The sequence below is a fragment of the Sciurus carolinensis genome, chromosome 5, assembly GCF_902686445.1.
Source record: "Sciurus carolinensis chromosome 5, mSciCar1.2, whole genome shotgun sequence".
NCBI lineage: Eukaryota > Metazoa > Chordata > Mammalia > Rodentia > Sciuridae > Sciurus > Sciurus carolinensis.
Genome location: NC_062217.1, coordinates 730,549 through 752,591, shown reverse-complemented (window position 1 = coordinate 752,591; position 22,043 = coordinate 730,549). Strand labels below are relative to the sequence as shown.

The following is a 22,043-nucleotide window of genomic DNA, read 5'->3' as shown; positions in this document are numbered from 1 at the left end:
CAGGAGCTCAGAGGACCCTGGCGCTGTGCTGCCTTCTGCTCCGCAGGGTTTCTTCCAGCGGCCCAGGCCAGCCACCTCCCACTTTTCTTTGACAGAAAACTTTGTTTATGAGGCAAACGCGCCTCCGGCTTCCTGGCTTCTGGTTCTGCGTTCTCACACCGAGCCTCCAAGATCCCGGTCTCTGGCTCTTTCTGAAGCCTCCCCTGCAGGGCCGCACCGGGAGAATGACAGCCGGCTGGGGTTGGACCCTGGGTCCGGCTTCAGCCGCTCACGCCCAGTCCGGTGGGTGCGCCCTGGGGCGGCGCCGCCGCTTGCTCCTCCTCCTCCGCGGGGACACCGCTGCCCTCCTCCGCCCGCAGCCCCCAAGTCTCACCTGCAGATCTGGGTCGCAGTGCCAGCGAGGTGCTGGGCCGCCAGCGAGGTGCTTGGCCTCCATCGCACATCCCTCCGCTGAGCTGCCCAGGGCAGAAACAGAGCATCGCTGGGGTCCTGGGACCGGAGAGGAGGCGGGGACTTTCCAGCCCTGCGCTCGGGCAAAACCCAGAACGCCGATCCGAGCCTGGTGTGCGGACGGGTCGGGGCAGAGGCTGTTCCAAAGCGGCCCCGGACGCCAGGACGCCCCTCCGCAGAGAGAAGGTAGTGCTGCAGCAGCGCTGGCGACAGCAGGCGGCCCTCGCACGGGAGGCCCCACGCGCTGCATGGCAAACCGAGTGCCGCGCGTGACCGCGGTGCTCACACGAGCCTAGCAGCGCCAGCGTCTCACCCCAGGCCAGGTCGCGGGCGGCGCGCGGGCATGTCCCCACCCAGGCGACAGGGCACACGCAACGCGGGGACCTCGGAAGGCCACGTGGCCCACAGTGGCAAGGCCAGGACTCCAAGCTGGCAGCTGCTGGAGTGGCTCTGGGTCCTGTCCCCAAGGCCGGAGGGCAGTGCCTCCGCGTGGTCAGGGGAGGCGCTTCCGCTGGGCTTTGGGGACACGCCTGCATTCCCGAGACGCTGGCCGAGCGGCGGTGACCACCGGCGCGGTGTGTCCGTGAGCCCACTTCCCGCTACCGGCCCGGACTGGTTCTAGCCACGCCCAAAGCGCCCAGGTGTGGGCAGCAACTGACCGTGGGGCGGCGCGCGTTTGCGCAGCCTCTCCTACCGCGGGAGGCCGCCGGGGCTGGGCTCTGGAGACAGCGCGCCCCCTGCTGCCCCGAGCGAGAGGCGGTGGCGTGGTGCCCCGGGTCGCAGGGGCAGGGGCGGCGCCCCGGCCACCCACCTGCGGCGCTGCTTGCCGCCCTCCTCCGGGTGGCTCGCCCTGGTGGGGGTGGCTCGTCCGCCACGGTCCCCAGCCCAGAGATGGGATCCGAGGCCTAGTGGTATGTCACCCGGGCAGAATCGCAAGGCTAGTAAACAGGTATGGGGCCTGAAGCCTGCTCCCCGCCAGTGCCCTCGGCGGCCACTAAGGACCAGGTACCTCCTTCTGATCACACAGGTGCTTCACTTGCGGGCACGCGGACTCGGGAGAGCACCTGCGGAGGCCTGTTCACCGTCTGCAAGGACCGCCCTTCTGCATGCTTTCATTCTGCTTTCCCTTCCCCACTCACACAGACGTATTTAGGTCTACTGCTTTATGTGGATTTTAGACATGACATGGTAAGACACTTCACTTCAGAAAATTATTTTAAAAACGATCTTAAATGGCTGCATGATATTTCGTTGATAATATGCCATAATTTAACTATCTGTTAATGGAGTTTTATGTCATCTATGTCTTAATCTTGAATAATAAATAAAACACTAAGCAAATTTTAAAAAGATTTGAATGAAAAAATGGAATATGTAATATGTCCTAAGACAGAATCACTAAGTCTGCACCTTTAAGGTTCCTGACATACACTGTGAAATCGCTTTATTTTAAAAAGAAGATCTGCTGTTTGCTCCATCAGCTTAGCCTGCATCAGCACATTCCCAAACGCAGTGTTACTTTTCCTTTAAAAACCGGAGCGTTCCTGTCTGGTGGACTGAGGCACACAGAACTTTGGGTTGCCGGTGGTGCACTCCCGGCCGGCTGAAGCAGAAAAGGCAAAGGGTGCCCAGGAGCTGTCTGCTGGGTTACTGTGGGTACAGCCCTGGATCTTCATTAGAGTTGGCCGGCACTGTGGTGCACAGCTCTAATCCCAGTGACCTGGGAGGCTGAGTCAGGAGGACCACAAGTTGAAAGCTAGCCTCTGCATCTTAGCAAGACCCTGTCTCAAAATAAAAAAAAAATAAATAAAAAGGGCTGGGGATGTGGCTCAGTGGTAGAGCACGCCTGGGTTCAACCCTGGTACCAGGAAAAAACAACGAAAAGGGCTGGGCGCGGTTGCACAGTTGCGTTGAACAGGCCAAAGGCTCCTCCAAGGACGGGCTGCTCCGCCACGCAGCCCCTTCCCCTGACTCCCTGAGTCCTCTGCACGACCAGGCAACCATCGAGTCACTAGCCACAGCCCCCGCGGGTCTAGGGCCTGCTGCCCATCTCATTCAGCCCCTTGCGGTGGCCTGGGGAGCCTCTCCTCCCGGGTGGACCCCGGAGGCGGGCGGCGGCCGGGTCAGGGCCTCGGTGCAGAGGGCGGGTCGCCAGCGCTCGGCGGAGCGGCGCGGGGCGGGGCCCAGGGGGTGCCTGCGGAAGGGCGGGCCGTCTGACCTCGGCGGTCCTGGGACCCGACCCGAGGCACGTTTTTTACCTTGTGAGAGTTGGTGCAGGCGAAACGAGAAGCTGCGACATTGCTGGCGGCCATGCCTATTTCCAGCCCTTGCTGTTTACCCCTTGCCTCTGGCCACTCTGCCCAAGGGTGACCACTTTGCTCTGCTGACAAATATAATGAGTGACCTTTGTGTCTCCTTGTTAGCCGTGTTTGAGCTCCATCCGCATCAGCGAAGGACCCCCGAGCCAGTGACCAGGGCAGGCAGGCCTTGGGCTCTCCTGAGCACCGGGGCCTGGGAGCCTGAGGCAGAGCTGGTCTCCCTCCCAACTCGGCGGTGCCGGCTGCTCTCCCCTCTGCCTTGGTTTGCTGTGGGTCCTGAGTGTTAAGCATATGGCCTGCTGACGCCAGCAAGCCCACGGATTTCAGAAATTTGCCCTTGTTTTATTGTCACTGACTGAACAAGGGCGACCTGTGCTTTACTGGGTGCTTCCTTCTCTAGCTTCAGAACCACTGGCGAGCTGAGCACCATCTCCGTCAAGCTGGACTCAGAATGACTCTGTGGTGGCCCTGAAGCCGCTGTCCACAGCGTTGCCTGTCCCTGCACACCAGTGGGATGCTGCCTGTGGTCCTGCACTGTTCAGGGAAGATGCACTGTTGCCCATTGTGGGCACCAAGCTGTCTGGGTGTCCTGGAGGGAGGCAGGTGTTCCATGGCGCTGCGCCCACTGCCTGTGTCCACACCACACTGTGTGTTGCAACGGAGCAAGCAGTCATTCAGCTCACCCCGGGGTGTCCTGCGGGAGGTGTCCCCTTCCTTCTTCCCCAGCACACACTAAGAGGATTCCCTCCCACACCTGGGTGTCCTGGACAATAGCCCTGCTGACCCCTGCCCATCATGCACCCCTTGTTCCCTGACTGCTTCCTGAGAATCCTGTTTCACACACCCTTCACAGATGCAAGGAAAAGATTTGTAGCATACTTTATTTTTTCAGCCTGGGACTCCAATACAGAGCCTGGTGCATGGTAGGAGAGCCCTCTAACCTTTGAACACATCCCCAGTCCAGTTATTTTCCTTTCTTAGAAGTTATTTCTAGCTGTATGGAGTTAGTAAAAACTTAAAGCAGATAATAAAACAAATACATTCTTATTTTTTCCTGACTAATTCACTTTAGAATGGTTATTATACAAAGAAGGATATGAAGAAAGAATAAATACTGAGGGTGGATACACAATTAAAAGATCATAGCTGAGATGGCAGACACTGGTGTAAATGCTAGCCTCATCCTCAGTGTGCTTGCAAGAGTGCAGGCGCTCACACGTGGGTCTGTAAAACCTGCGGCAAATGTGAAGAGCTGCCCAGGTGCTCAAGTGAAGTCCCGGATGGACCCCTGCTCTCTGTTCTCCCCTTGGGGTCTTACTTCAAATGTCTGCTAAGGATGGTTTGCACCCCACATTGGTGGTCTCAGCCCTGGGGCTGGCAGCCTCTCTCCCCGGGACGCAAAGTCCCTTTCCCATCCAGACTGCGGCCAGCAGTCTGCTGGTGTTGTGGTCTCCAGACCAGATCTGCATGGAAAATCCCACTGGCCTTGTTGGGACGGCCTCCACTCTGCTGTGTGGAGGGACTGCGCCCACCTGCTGGCTGTGCAGGAACCCAGCCGACACTCTCCAGGGCTCCTGGTCTGTCTAAAGATAGCAGCGAGGCGCGCTGCTGCTTATTTTAGAGGGAACGCTGGTGAGGGCAGTATTTTTATCTCATGTCCGTCATCACATGCTTCGCCAAAGGTTGCCCCTTAACCTTTCTGGAACAAAGCATAAATAAATAAATAAAATGGATGAAATGTTTCGCTGGAGTATGGTGGGGGTGGCCCTGCATGGGCACCTTGGGGCCTAAGCTACCTCCCAAATCCAGGCAGCTCCCAGCTCCACGTCAGCGGCTCCCAGAGGCTGGTCAGGGCCTCTACTGGGGCCACCCTGCGCTTCTGCTTCCTGGCCCCTGCATCTGGGCAGCTTCCAAAGCCAGTCCTAACCCTGGGTGCAGGCTCCCCAAACTCCTGGGCAGGGAACACGACACCCACAGCCCCTCATGCAGCTTCCGAGCTGGGTGAGGGATCCAGAGGCCCCAGGAGAGGGGTGTTTCCCTGGCACATCCCAAGGAGGAATGTGCTAGCTTTCCAAGCTTGAAGTAGCACAGAAAATAAAGATCGCTGTGAGCACCAAGCGCCTTCTCCAGAACCAGAAGGGTTTTCAGGACATTGCTCAGTTGCAAAGAAGTGAACACCAAGAAGCCTTTTTTCCTGTGGTGCTGGGGATTGAACCCAGGGCCTTGTGCATGCGAGACAGGCACGATCCCAACGGGGCTGTAACCCCGGCCCACCAAGAAGTCTTCAAAAAGCAGAAATTAATTTTCTGCAGAGAAGCCAGAGCGCTGCGCTGCAGGGCAGCTGCCTCCTCAGCACCTCTGGAAGCCCAGCCTCAGGTGGAGGTGGCCTGGGACGGGTGTGCCGTGCCCCAGAGGAGACGCTGAGGGAACGGCTCAGGGGAAGAGGGCAGAGTGCACCAAGTGATGTGGAGGCAGCGCAGTGGCTGGCCTCCTTCCCCATCCTTCCTCACAACAGCTTAGGCCCCAGGCAGAGTGCACTCTGCAGAGGCAGGGAGATGGGTGGCCAGCCCTGGAGGCCGGCAGCAGGGGCCATTGACACAGCCCGCGGTGGATCTGCAGGGCTGGCTCCCAGGCACGTCCCACGGTCTGTTGGTCTGTGGTAGGAGTAGGCCCCAGAAGAGCCCCCACAGCCTGAGGCAGCCTCGGCCTCCACTTGGCTATTGCGGGCCTGGGGGCCCAGAAGCGCAGAGAAGTACTTTCTCCCACACACGCCTGGCTCCGGTTGCAAGTCACCAGCTCTGCCTTTGGGTGCTTGGCAGGGACATGGAGGGGAAGGCTGGCCCTGGGGAGCAGAGGGCTCCCAGAGCAGCATGAGAGGGCAGGGCAGGGCAACCTGCAGGGCAGGGCGGCCCGCAGCGCGAGTCCTGCTCTGCCGGGTCAGGAGTGTGCACTGGTGCCTTCCAAGGGACAGTGCAGACAGAGCACCAGGACCTCGTGCGAGCAGCCCAGCCGGCACCTTGCTGGTGCTGAGAAGCAGCCTCAGGGCCCCAGGGAAGCAGCCCGGTGCTGTGGGAGGAGCAGGCCTCAGCAACGCTCCTCTCCCAAGCTCTGCTGGCATGGAGGAGGAAGGGCGGGATGGACAGCGGTCTCTGTGAGGGACGCCCAAAGCATGGCATAGGCAGGAAGCACATCTCAACCCCAGGCTAGAGCCTCAAGCCCTGGCCACTCACAGCTGGGTCTCACTTTGGGACTTCGAAGGTATCGCTGGCCCTGAGCAGGGTGGGTCTGAAGGACAGGTCAAAGGCTCTCTGGTCCCTGAAGCTCTGTGCCTTGTATTTTGGGCAGTGCACTGACCTCCTGTGATGCTCACCCTCTGACAGGTCCCTCTCTGCTCCAGGGGTGTCTGGGAGCCCCTCCTGGGCGGGGGGCTGGGGGGTCAGGGCGGAACTGTCTGCTGGCTCTGGGGGAGGGGCTGCAGCACTCTGCCCCACAAGGGGCCGGCTTCCCGGGGTGGGGGATGGGGTCCCCAGACTCCCCCAGCCCCTGGCCCTGTGGGCTGACCTCCAGGATCCCCCACCTGCCCCTGCAGCGGGTGCTCCATCCGCTGAGCTGTCAGGCTGCCCCCAAGCCTGGGATGCCGTCCCGCCGGCCAGTTCCTGGGCCTGGGCCTGTCCCTGTGCAGCCAGGCTGTAGGACCCCCACATGTCCTTGAGGGCACGGCTGGGCTCCGGTCAGCCTTGGGGTCGCCTTCTTGAGTTGGGCTCCTCACGGGCCTCCCGCAGGGCCCCAGTGGGCGCTGCTGGCCCCTGGCCCTGGGCTGGCAGGGCTTCGCCATCCCTGCTGCCTTCTGTCCCCTCGCCGGGTCCTGAGCAGCCTGTGCCCGAGGCTCTGTCGCACGCAGCTCGGCCTTCTCGCCCCTGGGTGCTGTCCCTCTGTTCCCAACCCCCCCTGACTCTTGTGTCTGGTGTGGCCTCTCGTGCCCTGTGACACTGTCCTCAGGTTTGAAGAGTCGCTCTGGCTTCCCCGGCCTGGCCGTGTGGACCCCAAGCTCTCTGCCTTGGCCGCAGCCCTCGGCCCCGCAGGCCGGGCTTCCTGCTCTGGAGCCGGCCGGGAGAGAGCGCCGGGGTGCCGGCCGCTCCGGGGAAAGCACGTGCGGCTGGCTGGAGGCTCCCGCTGTCCTGCGCCTGCTGGTCTGCCGCAGGCCCCTGAGGCTGGCCCAGGGACCCTGAGGGGCTGCTGTGAGGTGTGGGGCGGCTGGGAGGCTGGACTCCAGAGGCTGCACCCCTGGGTCCAGGGCCTCCTCCCAGGGCTCTGCTGGCTGGGCTCCGGGGGTCCGCGGATGCAGAGTCCGGTGGAACACACAGCCAGCGCTCAGCAAGCGCCAGGCAAGGGCCCAAGGCGACCTCCTGGCCCGGCGCCCCTGCTGGGGCGGCCCCGTCCTGTCCTCCCAGGTGCTCCCTTCTGCTGCTGGGCTCCTGTGCGTAGGGGCCGGGCGGTGTCAAGAAGAGGTGCTTGCCAGGTTCCGGGGGCAGAGTGTCTCCCAGGGGCCCACTTCCTCCAGCAGCGGCACTGCCAGCTGACCGAGCTCTGTGCTCCTCCCCATCGAAAGCCGTCCACACTTCTGTGCTGTGGTCCTCAGGGGCCCCCGTGACCCCCAGTGCCGTCCTGTCCTGGGGGTCCTGGGTGCCCCGTGTAGGTGCCCTCCTGTCCTGGGGGTCCTGGGTGCCCCGTGCAGCTGCTGTCCTGTCCTGGGGGTCCTGGGGACCCCGTGTAGGTGCCGTCCTGTCCTGGGGGTCCTGGGTGCCCCATGTAGGTGCCGTCCTGTCCTGGGGGTCCTGGGCCCCTGTAGGTGCCGTCCTGTCCTGGGGGTCCTGGGGACCCCGTGTAGGTGCCCTCCTGTCCTGGGGGTCCTGGGGACCCCGTGCAGCTGCTGTCCTGTCCTGGGGTCCTGGGCGCCTCGTGTAGGTGCCCTCCTGTCCTGGGGGTCCTGGGGACCCCGTGTAGGTGCCCTCCTGTCCTGGGGGTCCTGGGCACCCCGTGTAGGTGCCGTCCTGTCCTGGGGGTCCTGGGTGCCCCGAGTAGGTGCCGTCCTGTCCTGGGGGTCCTGGGGACCCCGTGTAGGTGCCGTCCTGTCCTGGGGGTCCTGGGGACCCCGTGCAGCTGCTGTCCTGTCCTGGGGGTCCTGGGGACCCCGTGCAGCTGCCCTCCTGTCCTGGGGGTCCTGGGCGCCCCGTGTAGGTGCCCTCCTGTCCTGGGGGTCCTGGGGACCCCGTGCAGCTGCTGTCCTGTCCTGGGGGTCCTGGGGACCCCGTGCAGCTGCTGTCCTGTCCTGGGGGTCCTGGGCTCCCCGTGTAGGTGCCCTCCTGTCCTGGGGGTCCTGGGGACCCCGTGCAGCTGCCGTCCTGTCCTGGGGGTCCTGGGCACCCCGAGTAGGTACCGTCCTGTCCTGGGGGTCCTGGGGCCCCATGCAGCTGCCGTCCTGTCCTGGGGGTCCTGGGCGCCCCGTGCAGCTGCCGTCCTGTCCTCGGGGGCCCAGGAGCCCCACGGTGGTGGTGTGGTAGGGTGTGGGACCCTCCCTGCAGGCGCTGTGACCCTAGAGGCTCTCCCACTAGGCTGGGGGCTCATCTAATGGGGACAGTCTGTTCTTGCTCAACTCACGGCCGGCATCTTCCTGGGCAACCCTCAGTGGCTGAGCTGACTCTGTTGGGGGGCTTTTGCCCTCTTCCTGCCCACACAGGACTCTCCTGTCACTCATGGTAGGACTCTCAGGGCCTCTGGGAGCCGGTCCTTGCTGGCGGCCAGAGGTAGCAGGCGCTCCCTCCTGGATGGCTTTGGGATGCAAATATGGAATAATTTGGTGAGGTGCCGTGGTTAGGGGCCGGAATTTCACTTGATTCCGGCAACAGATGCTTCTGGCAGCTGAGCTCAGAGCCAGCCCTGGGACCGCCGCCCTCCCTGGGGCTCACAAGGCTGTGATTGTTCCCCTTCCCTCCAAGGGTACTTTTTGGAGAGTTTGGTTCCAGGACCACCTGTGGGCCTCCAGGACCCAGGCAGGCAGTGGCCCTCAGGGCTTCTGGGGATCCGGCTCGGAGGAAGCACCAAGGCTCGCTGGTGCCCCGCAGGACGGGCGCTGTCTCCCCACGGCAGGGCAGTCCTCAGTCGCAGCGGGAAACCCCGCGTGTGCACTCGCACCCAGAGCGTGCCCTCCTGAAGCCTGGGGATGCCCGTCCTCGCCAGGCGAGGTGCCTTGCAGGGGCCCTGGAGGGGCCGGCATTTCGTGGACAACTGGAAGCCGCAGGGTGATCTGTGGAGACTCCACCACCGGCTGTATTCGCCGTGCAGCCTGGACTGTGGGGGTGGCCAGCGGGGGGACCTGTGCTGCTGGCCCCTGCTCTGGAAGGTGCCTCTGGGTGGCAAAGAGGGGCTTCCTGTCTGAGGCTGGGGGCTCACTTTCTGCTTCATCCTCAGAACTGCACACAGTCAAGGTGACATCAGGAGCCTCCCCTGCAGCCTCCTCCTTCAGCCCCCAGATGTGGCCTCCTGGTTCCTTTGCTGTGGGCTCCACTGTCCTGTCCCCTTCAGCTGGCCCAACACCCCTGGGGCTGGCTGGTCCGAATGGGGACAGCAGGGGCAACGTGGTCAGGCAGGGCTTCCCAAGAGGCCCGGAGGCCTGCTGGGGGGTGCCCTCCATGGTATTCAGAGCCGTTCTCTGTCCCCGGAGTGGCCACCTGGGGGAATTGAGACTTCAAGGGCTTTGCTTCTCCTCTGGCTCCTCGCTCAGGGCCCCTGTTCCTGGCATTTTGTCCCTGTTGGGCTCTGGTGTTCCCTTGAGTTGGGGACGTGCTGGTGTCTCTCCTGGCCATGCCTAGAGTCCAAGTGCCTGATTTTTGCACAGTGAGACACCCAGCTCCGGGGCTGCAGACACAGTGGCTATGCTGAGGGCCGGCATGGCTCAGCTGTGCAGGCCAGAAAGCGGGCAGGGGGCGTCCTGGTACAGCTGGTGGCCATGGTGGCCGTGTGGAGCACCCGCAGCTCTGGCCTGTGCATCTTCTTCTGCAGGCTCCTCCGCCCCTCCTTGTGGAGTGGTAGCAGGCTGGCCTCCGAGTGGAGGCAGCTGCTCTGCTCAAATCTCTCTCGCAGTTTGGACAAGATGGAGCTCCTGCCCACAATCCTCGGCAGGAGGCCCCTGGTGGCTGCAGGCTGCCGGCCGGGGGCTTCTCCCCTGCTTCTTTCTCCTTCTTTTCCTTCTCCTCCGCAGCCAGGAACTTCCTCAGGATGTTTTTCACGGTGCTCTTCCCCACCAGGGGTCCCCAGCGGGGCTTCTCACCAGGCAGGGACCCCTGGCCGGGGCTGCTGGCCCCCTCCTTGGTCTTCTCGAGGAGCTTGTTGATGGTGGCACTCACGAGGCTCCTGCTGGGACCCTGCTTGTCCTTGGAGATCAGCCTGCCCACCTCCCTGGTCCTCTTGAGGTGGTGTTCCCGGCCTGTGCCCAGGAACTTGGCCTGCAGAAGCTGGAAGCGTGTGGGCCTCCGGCTGGCCTCCTGAGGCTGCGGCGGGCAGCCCACCACGTGCCCTGGACCCGCTGCCCTCTGCAGCCCGTCCGCACGGTCTGAGACGTACATCAGGAGGCTGCCAAGGAGGGCACGGGCTACCTCGTCACACGTGCGGCTGAGCTTCTTCCTCAGAGCCTGTGTTCCATCGACGTCTTATCGCTGCGGCTCTTGCTGCACTTAGGGCTGTAGGGGAAAAAAATGGACGGTCACATATTTTACCAGCATTGTCCCAAGCTTAGTCTGGAGAATATTTGTGATGGGCAGTCCCACATCCTGAGTGCCTGGGGCTAGCAGGAAGCGCACAGGGGGGCCGAGTCATCCCTGCCGTCCACTCTGGGATGTCAGGGAGGCCCACAGCTTTCCTGAACCATGGTTTCCTGTTCAGTAGCACTGACTTCTTAAGCACTCTGCTCCTGAGTACTTTGAAAATTCACACTCATTAACTTTGTGAATGTACTTTGGAAAAACCACTTTGCTTATTTAAGTTATTTTTAAGTAATAAAGGATTTATTTTGCTGGTATAAATAGGCAAAAAAATGAAGTATAAAAATTTATATTGTCTGCACGATCTGTGCATATGTTTAGCTTTAATAGGACAGACAGAATTAATGTTGAAATTCATTCTACCATAATCCTCAGGCCGCGAGTGCAGAGACTCTGATGGCAGTTGCAGGCCAGGGCCCCGGATGGGAGGCAGATCCTGATGGATCACCCCACTGGGCTCCTGGGCAGGAGCTAGTTGCTGAGTGAACACTGGGCCCCAGGAATGGTCACAGCGTGGAGGTCGGAGCTGGGGGAACCCTGCTGGCGCACAGAGAGCCCCCAGGCTGGAGGGCCTGGAGACGACTTCCGGCACCCACTGACCGCACCAGCCCGGCCGGCCTGCAGAGCTGGCATCGCACAGCTCTGAGGCAGCTCTGCGAAGGCCCGCCCAGAGCTCAGCCCTGCTGCTGCCCCTGCTGGCTGTGCGTTTGAGGGAGACAACCAGAGACAGAACAAGGCTTCCAGCCCTGCTGGCAGGGTCTTCACAGGACCAACCCAATATCAAGGAACTGAGAGTGCTGGCGGCCTGGCCCAGGGGCTTTGCTAGGGGCCCAGCCTCACTGGGACGGTGTGCACCAAGCCGCAGAGACTGGCCCTGCTGAAACAGGCCGCAAGGAAACATGCGATAGATGTAAGTTTCACCTTTCTGCGTCGCCCCAGAAGAGGAGCTACATACACATCCTCTATGAACCTGTCACTCAGCCAGCCCTAGTGTGACAGGGGAGCAGCCTCGTCCCCTGCTCACCCCCAACCTTATGCACGAGCACCTGAGGCCTCAGAGATATGGCCCTGAGACCACCCAGTACGGAGGGCTCCTGCCCTCAGGCCCCAGAGGACCCTCCCTTTCTGACACAGTTGGACCACACGGAAGGTGCCTACGGATATGCCCTCATGGCAGGACACCAGGCTTCTGGAGGACCTGGGCCAAGCTCGGGAAGCACCAGTCTTCCTCTTTTCTCAGACAAGACCTTCTCATGTGGCTGGCCTGGAACGAGCTTAGAATCCTCCGGCCTCCGCCTCCTGAGTAGCTGGGGCTACAGGTAATCAGATTACCACATGCTCCTGAGTGATGTCCTTGCTACCACAGGCCAGAAGCAGCAGGGCCAACACACTGTGGACTGAACCCTCAGAGACTGTGAGCCAAAATAGGCCTGTCGTCCATACAAGCTCTCTCTTGAAGCAGTTTGTCACCGTGAGAGGATGCAGACTGGCAAAGTGCTCTAAGGGAGAAGCAAAGAGTGGATTGGCACACAGGCAGGAGCACTCCACCAGCAGAGGGGGCACACGGGAGCACTCCACCAGCAGAGGGGGAGGCACACAGGTGGGAGCACTCCACCAGCAGAGGGGGAGGCACATGGAGCACTCCACCAGCAGAGGGGAGGCACACAGGTGGGAGCACTCCACCAGCAGAGGGGGAGGCACACAGGTGGGCACTCCACAGCAGAGGGGGAGGCACATGGAGCACTCCACCAGCAGAGGGGGAGGCACACAGGTGGGAGCACTCCACCAGCAGAGGGGGAGGACACGGGAGCACTCCACCAGCAGGGGGAGGCACACAGGTGGGAGCACTCCACCAGCAGAGGGGGAGGCACACAGGCGCAGCGCTCCCATCAAGCCCTTGAGGAGGTCCTTGCAGCTGGGGCAGGTCCCCACTGCGAGGCCAGGTCTCCCCAAGCCTCAGAAGCCATGCATTTGGAGAGCCGACAGGTGGATGGGACCTAAATAGAAACCCCAGCCTGAACACACAGCAGCCCCCCGAGGAGTGAGCCCCCAGCCCTTGACCAGAGTACAGAATAAACTCATCCAGGGCACAGCTACCGTCATCAGAGCCCAGACCTCTGAGCCATTGGAGGTGAAGGGGCCACTCCTCCTGGACAGGGCCACTCTGCGTCCTCATGCGGATAACCAGGACTGGCCCTCGACTGCCCTGGTCAGCATCTTGGGTTGAGAGAGACAGAGGAGCCGGGGCCTCAGAGGTGCCTATGTGGTGGCTGGGGCTCTGCGGCCCTCTGCAGCACCTGCTGGTCATAGGAGGGCTGTCTGACCGGCCTCTCCCTGCGGTGCTCTGTGGACACATCCCTCCCACACAGTAGAGTCCCCACGAGGCTGCTCTGGGAGAGAGGCCATCGTCCACCCGAGAGGCTGACCTTCCCTGGGCATCACCAGAGAGCCGTCTTGGGGCTCCCCTGCTCTAGGAGAGTGCTCCGCGGCTGACCCAGGCTCCCCGCCAGCATTCCAAAGCAGAGGATCGAGCCTCGGCAGTCGCCGTTGGGCTGCAGGGCCGTGCACAGCCGCTTTGGTCTGAGGCCCTGTCCCATCTCCGAGGGAGACAGAGCTGGATCTGTGGTGCCCTGGTGGTGGGCTGGCTTGAGGCTCAGGCCATGTCTTTGCATTTCCCAGGCTAGGGAAGAGACATAGCAGTTTCTAATTGGTGGCCACTTAGGCTCAGCATCTTGGGATGGCCCCTGGCAACAGCCCAGCTCTGTCTCTGGCTGACATCCGGGGTCTCACAGGCACAGCCCAGGCCCCTGGACCCAGCTCCAGGAGGTCCTCCTGAGCAGCACCTCCAGCCCCACACAAGGTGCTGCCCAGGCACCGCCTCCACCCACGGGAGCACGCCCAGCTCGCTGCCACGGGAGCTCTGCCGCACCCCACAGCCAGCAGGGTTCTCTCTGGAAGGTCACGGGCCCCCTGCCCGAACCCACTCCCCCGTTAGCTTCGCCCTCCTGCCTGGCTGCTTTTCTGCCCTCCCATCTTCTGTATAAGCTGTCCCTCGAAGCTGTCACCATGAGGGGACGCTGACCGGCAGAGCACACTAAGACAGAGCAGCCTGACCCTGAGTCTGTCCTCCACACCCTCGACAGCCCACCCATCTGCACAGCTCTGGCGTCTTGGACTGGCCCAGGTCGGAACCCTGAGGTGTGTACCCAGGACCTCGCCCGGGGCGCATCTGCGGTTCTGAAGCCCACCCTCCAGCGAGGTCCTGTGTGGGCTCTGGACACCTGTCACACCTCAGTTGTGGGCCTGAGAACCCTCATGGGCAATGCCAGGACCGGCCCCCAGTGTCCTGGGAGAGTTCCCAGGAGCCACAGGCCTGCAGAGATGTGAGAAAGGGACTCTGTCCCCACGCACTGAAGCAGCCTCACCCGTGGCAGGAGCCTCAGGCCCACAGTCCCTCAGGAGCGTGGTGGCCACACTGCCCTGGCCTGCGGGGCTGGCTGCAACCCTGTTGATGACTTCTCAGGTTGAGTCATCAGGATGACTGAAATAGCCAGGCTGACAGCGTGCTGTGGGGACATTCTGGTGGCCTGCCTGAAGGCCACGAGACCCAGCCACACAGGACGGTGTGACCTGCCTCTCCCCAAGTTCCTCCCTGATGAGGCGGCTGCAGGAGGCGCCTGCACCCTCCCTCCTGCCAGGAGAAGCAGGGGTGGGCTGCACCCCTCCCGTGGCGTGAGCGCGACTTGTTGGGCTTGCTGCGCGTCCTCTGGGGCCACAGGAGTCATGTGGCTCTGAGCCAGGTGTGGCCTTCCACCCAGGCCGGCCGGCTCCCACTGGGAACAGACAGGCGGCTCCCCTCTGGCGGTCAGCCCAACCCCTGGGTGGACACAGCAGGGGCCTTCCTCCATCAGTCCTGGCGGAGTACCAAGGTTCCAGTGCTGCCTCCTCCAGGAGAGGTCCTGCTCACAGCAGGTCAGAGGCTCTGCTAGGATTTATAGGCAGGGATCAGGGGACTAGGCCAGTGCCTTGCATTCTTTTCTGGTGAGCAGGCCATGCCTCTTCACGGTGGCCTCGGCCTCAGCCAAGGCCCTGCGGCTGGAGGAGTGCTGCCCGGTGACGGATCTGACGGACGTCAGACTGCAGTTCCCACAGTGAGTCGCTTGTGCTCAACAACGCTCACTGGTCCCCAGTCTCCCTCCTGTGATCTGCTACCCTGTGCTCTGGCCACCCACACCACTGCTGGGCAGGGCTCCCCGCTGCAGGCCACCTCCCTGGTCTGCAGGTCCAGCTCCCGCCCACACCAGCTCCTCCACCTCAGTACATCTGCCCCCTCAATCCGTGACTATGGTGTCCCCTTCTGGGGGTCCTGGAGCCTACGACCACGGCTTTTCTCCAGCATGTGGCTAAGAGGCCACTGTCACAGCACCAGCCACATTCTGAGGTCCGCTGTGATTTCAGGGAGTGGAACTTCTCCTGTGTGGCCCCACGAGGTGGAGGCGGCACCTGAACAGGAAGTCATCTTGCTCTCCAGGCCTCCCCAGGGCCCACACGTGCCTCTAGGAGGGCAGACACCCAGGGCAGAGCAGATGAGCTCACTTTGGACTCCTGGCTGCAGACAGGGCCGCCCTTCTACTCTGTGCTCTCCTCTCCTAGCTCCAGCCTCCGACACCTGGCTCCCTCCACACTAGCCTCCCTGCCTCTCTGGCAGGCTCCTGTTCATCTGCAGGTCCTACTTCAGGCAGCCTCCTCATAGAGCCTTTAAAGCAAGACACCTCCATGAGCCCAGGCCATGATCCTGTGACACCCTTGTGCACCCCCAGAGTCACTGAATCAGAGGGGGCAGCTCTGCCTGTCTGCCATGGACCCCCTGCACCCCAGAGTCACTGAATCAGAGGGGGCAGCTCTGCCTGTCTGCCATGGACCCCCTGCACCCCAGAGACACTGAATCAGAGGGGGGCAGCTCCGCCTGTCTGTCATGGACCCCCTGCACCCCAGAGACACTGAATCAGAGGGGGCAGCTCTGCCTGTCTGCCATGGACCCCCTGCACCCCAGAGTCACTGAATCAGAGGAGGACAGCTCTGCCTGTCTGCCATGGACCCCCTGCACCTCCAGAGTCACTGAATCAGAGGGGGCAGCTCTGCCTGTCTGCCATGGACCCCCTGCACCCCAGAGTCACTGAATCAGAGGGGCAGCTCTGCCTGTCTGCCATGGACCCCCTGCACCCCAGAGTCACTGAATCAGAGGGGCAGCTCTGCCTGTCTGCCATGGACCCCCTGCACCCCAGAGTCACTGAATCAGAGGGGGCAGCTCTGCCTGTCTGCCATGGACCCCCTGCACCCCAGAGTCACTGAATCAGAGGGGGCAGCTCTGCCTGTCTGCCATGGACCCCCTGCACCCCAGAGTCACTGAATCAGAGGGGGCAGCTCTGCCTGTCTGCCATGGACCCCCTGCACCCCAGAGACACTGAATCAGAGGGGGCAGCTCCGCCTGTCTGTCATGGACCCCCTGCACCCCAGAGACACTGAATCAGAGGGGGCAGCTCTGCCGTCTGCCATGGACCCCCTGCACCCCAGAGTCACTGAATCAGAGGAGGACAGCTCTGCCTGTCTGCCATGGACCCCCTGCACCTCCAGAGTCACTGAATCAGAGGGGGCAGCTCTGCCTGTCTGCCATGGACCCCCTGCACCCCAGAGTCACTGAATCAGAGGGGGCAGCTCTGCCTGTCTGCCATGGACCCCCTGCACCCCAGAGTCACTGAATCAGAGGGGGCAGCTCTGCCTGTCTGCCATGGACCCCCTGCACCCCAGAGTCACTGAATCAGAGGGGGCAGCTCTGCCTGTCTGCCATGGACCCCCTGCACCTCCAGAGTCACTGAATCAGAGGGGCAGCTCTGCCTGTCTGCCATGGACCCCCTGCACCCCCAGAGTCACTGAATCAGAGGAGGGCAGCTCTGCCTGTCTGCCATGGACCCCCTGCACCCCAGAGTCACTGAATCAGAAGAGGGCAACTCTGCCTGTCTGCCATGGACCCCCTGCATCCCAGAGTCACTGAATCAGAGGAGGACAGCTCTGCCTGTCTGCCATGGACCCCCTGCACCCCAGAGTCACTGAATCAGAGGGGGCAGCTCTGCCTGTCTGCCATGGACCCCCTGCACCCCCAGAGTCACTGAATCAGAGGAGGGCAGCTCTGCCTGTCTGCCATGGACCCCCTGCACCCCAGAGTCACTGAATCAGAGGAGGACAGCTCTGCCTGTCTGTCATGGACCCCCTGCACCCCAGAGTCACTGAATCAGAGGGGGCAGCTCTGCCTGTCTGCCATGGACCCCCTGCACCCCCAGAGTCACTGAATCAGAGGAGGGCAGCTCTGCCTGTCTGCCATGGACCCCCTGCATCCCAGAGTCACTGAATCAGAGGGGGCAACTCTGCCTGTCTGCCATGGACCCCCTGCACCCCAGAGTCACTGAATCAGAAGAGGGCAGCTCTGCCTGTCTGCCATGGACCCCCTGCACCCCAGAGTCACTGAATCAGAGGAGGACAGCTCTGCCTGTCTGCCATGGACCCCCTGCACCCCAGAGTCACTGAATCAGAGGGGGCAGCTCTGCCTGTCTGCCATGGACCCCCTGCACCCCAGAGTCACTGAATCAGAGGGGGCAGCTCTGCCTGTCTGCCATGGACCCCCTGCACCCCAAAGTCACTGAATCAGAGGAAGGCAACTCTGCCTGTCTGCCATGGACCCCCTGCACCCCAGAGTCACTGAATCAGAGGAGGACAGCTCTGCCTGTCTGCCATGGACCCCCGCCGTGGTCTTGTCCTCAGCCTCCCTGCTCTCTGGCCTAACCTGCAGTGGGAGGCTCTGGGGCCTGTTCCTGGCGGCCGCAGCCCACAGGAGATGGCTGCCCACCTGGGATGCTCCTTGGCCAGCAGCAGCCAGCAGACATGCCTGAGCCTGTTCACCATGTCCCTCAGGCACCGGACCAGCGGCAGAGTCTGGCCTGGGAAGGAGAGGAGTCCACCCTCCAGGGCCAGCACAAACATGGGCACCAGGAACCTGCCTAATGTAGGCGCTGGCGACTGGCTGGTGGAAAGGTCATCTAAACAATCGCTTGGACACACTCCCAGCCCAGCACACCCTACCTGAGGACCCATCAGCTACCGCCATTCCGGGTCCTCGGGACTGTCCTGCAGCAGGGTGGGTGGCTCCAGCAGGGGCCGTGCCAGGGCCGCCAGAGCCTGGCGCCCGCCCTGAGGTCCTCCCGCAGGGAGTGGCCCTCACCTCGTCCTCAGGCCTCCGACAGGCTTGGGCAGACTCCACGTGGCACTGGGCCTGCTCAGCGAGCTCCGCAGGCACCTCAGGCCAGCACTGCCACCCTCGTCCTGGCTCCTGTGACAGGCCACCTTGCTGCCACGTCCTTCCCCTCGCAGGACAAGCCACGGGACAGCTCTCTCTGCCCAGGTGCACCGTCCTCTGCCCCTCTGGGGACCAAGGTCGTCTGGCCCTGTGGTCTGTTCCCCTGTCCCCCATCTCCCCTTGAGCTCAGCCCAGGCTGTGTGCTGGCGGGGGACGGACCCCTCACGGCACCCCTGCTCCTGCGTGTCCACAGGACGGTGTCCGTGCCCCTGTCCCTTGCCCTGAGCTCGCAGGCAGAGGCCCTGCTTGTTCTTGCCTGGACACAGTGGATGCACTCCACAGTGACCCACGGGTGTGCTCTCCAGGGCTGCCTCGTCCCCAGCTGCTCCCACCAGCAAGCAGGCCCCTCCTGCCCTCCTCAGTTCACTGCCCTGCAGCTCCCTGGGCAGGAGGGGCCTCGGCCTTTGTCTGCAGCCTCTCCCTCGGCTCACTGACAGACTCCCGGCTGTTCCACTGGGCTCCACTGTGTCTTCCCGGTCACTCTGGAGGGACAGTATAGCCTGAGGACAGAGACCCTCTGGGCTGCCCCACCATCTGATCCGGGGCTCTCCACAGGGCCCCATTGGGTCGGCTCAGCTGTTGAAGGGCTCAGTGCCCAACAGGGCACTTTCAATAGGTGCCCTCCAGGACCTGAGCACCTGCCACAGATCAACACCCACCTGCCTCCAGTCCCTGCTCCTCTACCAGGGACCCACTGGCAGGTTCCCACAGAGCATCTGCCATGTTCTTACAAAGGAGAGGGTATTGCTGAGCGTGTGGTGCGTGTCTGTAATCCCAGCAACGCAGGAGGCTGAAGCAAGAGGATCGCAAGTTTGAGGCTAGCTTCAGCAATGTAGCAAGGCCCTAAGTAACTTAGCAAGACCGTCTCAAAACAAAAAATAAACAGGGCTAGAGATGTGATTCAGTGGTTAAGCACCCCTGGGTTCAATCCCCAGTACAAAAAAAGAGAGGCGATCTAGGTTTGCTAGTGATTTTTATAAATAGACAGATTTTAAATGAGACAGGTTTTGCTTTGGGGGGTTTTCTTGGCGCTGGGGGAGAACCGAGAGTCTAGTGCACGGGAGGCATCTGCTCTACTGCTGAGCCACACCAGCTCCAGTCAGACTGATTTTGAACAAGAGACCCTTCAGGTTGAGGTTCCCAATATTTACAAGTAAATCTGATAGATCTGTGAATAGGGAAAATCTAATGCCAAGAGGTGAAGTACCTCCTAAAACCCGGAAGACAGGGGCGGAGCAGGGACCCAGCTGGGCAACCGTGAGGGGGCTGCTGCTCCACACTGGTGTTGGCCAGTCTAGAGGGACTGTCCATGAAGCAGGCGACAGCTGTCCGTTACCTGTGGTTCTGTAGCGAGGTGGCTGACTGCACCTGCTGTACAGGGGGCATCAGGCTGTGGGTCGATGCCTGGGCACTGCGCCTGCACCTGCGTGGGTGCCCACGCTGAGTGGCAGAGATGTCTGCTCGGCCAGGAGGCGTTCCCTGGTTTCAGCCCCTCCTCACGCTGCCCCTCAGCCCCGCACGACAGTGGGCAGGAGGGTCAGGGCAGCTGGAGCTGCGAGGCGAGTCGGACATGAGCAGGAGGAGCAGGCAGGACCGCTGGCCTGGCACCCCAGGCGCTGCGCAGACTGAGAGGATGCCCGTGGTGGCCCAGACGGTGCCGCCTCCACCGAGCCCCGGGTCCTCTTGCTTCCAGTTACCACGTGACGCAGGGTGTGGCTCACCCTCCAATCGCTCATAAAAAGTGCACGTGTGTGTCTGCCTGTGGGTCTGCGTGTATCTGTCTGCATGTGTCTGCGTGTCTGCTATCTGCATGTTTGTATCTGTGTGTCTGCATGTGTCTGCGTGTCTGCTGTCTGCATGTTTGTATCTGTGTGTCTGCATGTGTCTGCGGTCTGCTGTCTGCATGTTTGTATCTGTGTGTCTGCATGTGTCTGCGTGTCTGTATGTCTGCATGTTTGTATCTGTGTGTCTGCAGTGTCTGTGTGTCTGCATGTCTGCATGTTGTATCTGTGTGTCTGCATGTGTCTGCGTGTCTGTATGTCTGCATGTTTGTTCTGTGTGTCTGCATGTGTCTGCGTGTCTGCTGTCTGCATGTCTGTATCTGTGTGTCTGCATGTGTCTGCGTGTCTGTATGTCGCATGTTTGTATCTGTGTGTCTGCATGTGTCTGCGTGTCTGTGTGTCTGCATGTCTGTATCTGTGTGTCTGTATGTGTCTCCGTGTCTGTGTCTGAATGTGTCTGTGTCTGAATATGTGTCTGCGTGTCTGTGACTGTCTGAATGTGTGTCTGTGACTGTCTGAATGTGTGTCCTGCGTGTCTGTGTCTGATTGTGTTCTGTGCCTGTCGGAATGTGTGTCTGCGTGTCTGTGTCTGAATGTGTGTCTGTGACTGTTTGATTGTGTGTCTGTGTGTCTGTGTCTGAATGTGGTCTGTGACCTTCTGAATGTGTGTCTGCGTGTCTGTGGTCTGAATGCGTGTCTGCGTGTCTGTGACTGTCTGAATGCGTGTCTGTGACTGTTTTTGTGTCTGTGTGTCTGTGACCTTCTGAATGTGTGTCTGCGTGTCTGTGTCTGAATGTGTGTCCTGCGTGTCTGTGACTGTCTGAATGTGTGTCTGCGTCTGTGACTGAATGTGTGTGTCTGCCTGCGTCTGCATGTCTGTGCGTGTGCACATGGGTGTACAGAGAGAGAAGTGCATGGCGAGTGTGGCCCTGGTGGGCAGCTGTGGAGCAGGATGGGGAACCTGGGGTCCGCTGACTCTTCTGACTGTTAAAGTGCTTCATCAGGATGGGAAAGGAGGAGAGCCAAGCCACAGTGTGACTGCCACCGGCAGGTGCCGTCCCGGGCTGGGTGATCTGTGGCCTGGACACCCTCCTCCTGGCGCAGAGCAGGGTGGGCAGGGTGGCCTGGGCACGCAGTGGGGCTGTGGCCCCGTCACCTGTCTGTGCCGTGCTCAGCGGTGCACGGCGCCCAGGGTGCTCTCAGGTGCCAGCACACTGAAGCCGGCGGCTGCCGCTCTCAGGCCCCAGCCGGCCGGCAACTTGTATGAACAGGAACCGGTCCGTGGGCGGGGGCTCTGAGCCGGAGGGGCGGCTCCCAGCGGGGCCGAGAGTGAGAGTGACAGCCGGAGCCTCAGTGCGGCCTGACCCCCAGCAAGTCTGCATGCCTGGCTTCAGCGACCGGGGGCTGCCACGCCCAGCCGGGAGGGCACGACCTTGAGGGGGCCCTGGGCAGGGGAAGGCAGCTGAGCTCCTCTCCCTGGCTGCTTGGCTCTCAGCTCTCTAAGAGCTGGAAGCCCGAGTCCTGGTCCCTGCTGCACAGGGGTTCTGGGGACGAAGCCCAGGTGAGCAGCGGTGCTCGTGGCCATAGTGGCGCTCAGCAGCCAGCATGCCTGTGCCCAGCTGCTCCGGGACTGGGCTGCAGCGTAGGCCTGAGCACCGAGCCTGGTGTACAGCTGCCCACTGCTCTGGGACCCACTGGTGCTTCAGTAGCTTTCTGTTTGTTTGTGTTTAGGTTTTTGTACGGTGGACGGAACCTGGGGTGCTCCACCACCGAGTTGCACCCCAGCCCTTTTTATTTCGCTTTGAGATGAGTTCTCACTAAGTTGCCCAGGCTGGCCTTGAACTTGCCATCCTCCCGCCTTGGCCTCCCTGGTGTCTGGGATCACAGGTGTGGCCACCTCACCAGCTCCGCAGTGTCCTTTTAAGACTCGAGTCTCCTTGGGCTCTCCTCTGAGAGGCCCATCTGCTCCAGACCGGCTCTCTCTGCCTGTCAGAGGGCTGAGAGTCCTCTGCCACACTGACCTCTGATCTGGCTTTCAGATACGAAACCCTTGGAAAAATCATTTTAAATACAAACGAAAAATGGCTTAACCAAAGAGTTTGGGTCAATGATGAGTCCAGCCCTACTCCTATCTCCCTGACCAGCCCTCTGCGCAGGCTAAATGTTGTCAGCCTGGGCCTCTGCCAGGAATTCAGGGGCCTGGCTGTGTGTAGCCTGAGGACAGAGATGGCTGCCAGAGTCCAGATCTCTCCTGAGCGACACCTTCCAG

At 61.7% G+C, this 22,043-nt stretch overlaps 1 protein-coding gene and 1 long non-coding RNA gene across 2 annotated transcripts in view; one reads left to right on the top strand and one right to left on the bottom strand.

Annotated features, from left to right (window-relative positions):
• Window positions 1-225: 225 nt before the first annotated feature.
• On the top strand, window positions 226-4,423 carry LOC124984743 (uncharacterized). The gene is made up of 3 exons (XR_007108747.1): window positions 226-636; window positions 1,478-1,638; window positions 3,169-4,423. It is a non-coding gene; the product is annotated as an uncharacterized LOC124984743 (long non-coding RNA).
• A 5,055-nt stretch (window positions 4,424-9,478) lies between these two features.
• Adprhl1 (ADP-ribosylhydrolase like 1) overlaps window positions 9,479-22,043 on the bottom strand; it is a 28,619-nt gene continuing 16,054 nt past the window's right edge. The window contains 1 exon segment of the mRNA XM_047552740.1: window positions 9,479-10,504. The gene's annotated coding sequence lies outside the window, so the exon portion shown is untranslated.